The following is a 1,405-nucleotide window of genomic DNA, read 5'->3' as shown; positions in this document are numbered from 1 at the left end:
TTAATTTATGAGGAATGAGTATATTATCATTCTAAATTCAGAGATCATAGGTAAGATGGCCCAGAATGTCAAAGCCTTTGGTACAATAAACCTGGTAATTCAGATTGACAAAAAGTTACCAAATATCAGCTCATCGATCCCAGTGTTCGGTAACTATATCACTGTTCTGGTTGTTGCCTCATTCAACATCTTGGTAACAAAAGCATATAAAGGAAATTTTACAAATTTCCCTTCAAAAAAGGTCGATTATTTATCCCACTATAAAGATGGTGTTTATAATTATTTGTAGAATTTTAGCTATTTGTATCATTGTATAATGCAGAGATAATTTTCTTGAGATTAATCTGTGCTTTTATTTGCCAGTATAACTACAGTAGCCTGCAAATTTTTAAAATCTAAACAGTACATTTTACATCACAATCCAACAAACACACACCTTATATAATATGTATACATATATTAAAGTGAAACAAAAGTTTTGTCAAAAATGTCTACCCTGAGTGTTAATTCTTTTTAAGACTTTTTTTTTTTAACCAAGGCTGAACTGAACTGACACATCATAATCACCAAAGTCCCTAGTCCATCTTAGGGTTCACTTTATGAAGTGAATAGTGTTGCACGTTCTATGGGTTTGGACAAAAGTATGATGACATAAAATCATTATAATGTCATACAAAGTATTTTCACTGCTCATAAAAACTTCTGTTCTCTATGTATTCATCTCCCCTCTCCCCCCAAACTCCTGGCAACCATTGATCTTTTTATTGTCACCATTGTTTTGCCTTTTCCAGAATGGCATATAGTTGGAATCTATTTTTCTTTTTTCCTTGAAGAGAGGGGTTCAAAGCCTTTGTGCCTATAAGACCACTCATGGCCCACCCACATGTGGACCGGACAGGCTCTAGGTGGCAAACTCCCCCACTAAATACTGTAGCTTTCCTTCCAGTACTGAGTCCTGCCCAGCAGCCACGTGGAGGTGCAGGGGGATATGCGTTGGGTATTTGTTCATAGGAAGGCCACAAGCTTTGTGCCCCTTGTCACAGTGAACCCAGATTCCTGTTGGGTGTGTTGTAAACAGACGAGCCATTTCTTCAGACCCCCTGCTCTGAGCACACCCTGAGATAATTTTTAATAGGGTAGCCAACTATAATAAATAAATACTCTTCTTATAGAAGGGAGGAAAATACAACAGAAGGTAATAAAAATATTGATGAGATGTTTATTATAAAGAGAATTTTTTGTACTTGTTCTCAAAATTTACATTGATATGTCTATTATTTGCATCATCTAATCTCATTTTTTCCTTGAAGGAATATATATAAATTAAGTGACAGTGTGTTCTTCCTTATAATTATATATATTTAGATTCTCAAATAAACTGAATGAAAAATTAAAGTATATTCAT

General features: G+C 34.6%; 1 non-coding gene across 1 annotated transcript; it reads right to left on the bottom strand.

Moving 5' to 3' along the window:
• Positions 1-988: 988 nt before the first annotated feature.
• On the bottom strand, positions 989-1,118 carry LOC137766877 (small nucleolar RNA SNORA11). The gene has a single exon (XR_011074408.1). It is a non-coding gene; the product is annotated as a small nucleolar RNA SNORA11 (small nucleolar RNA).
• Between the last annotated feature and the right edge of the window lie 287 nt (positions 1,119-1,405).

The sequence above is a fragment of the Eschrichtius robustus genome, chromosome 6 (genome assembly GCF_028021215.1).
Source record: "Eschrichtius robustus isolate mEscRob2 chromosome 6, mEscRob2.pri, whole genome shotgun sequence".
NCBI classification, from domain to species: domain Eukaryota; kingdom Metazoa; phylum Chordata; class Mammalia; order Artiodactyla; family Eschrichtiidae; genus Eschrichtius; species Eschrichtius robustus.
Note: the sequence above shows the minus strand (reverse complement) of the source record. Positions and strands in the feature narration are given on the sequence as shown.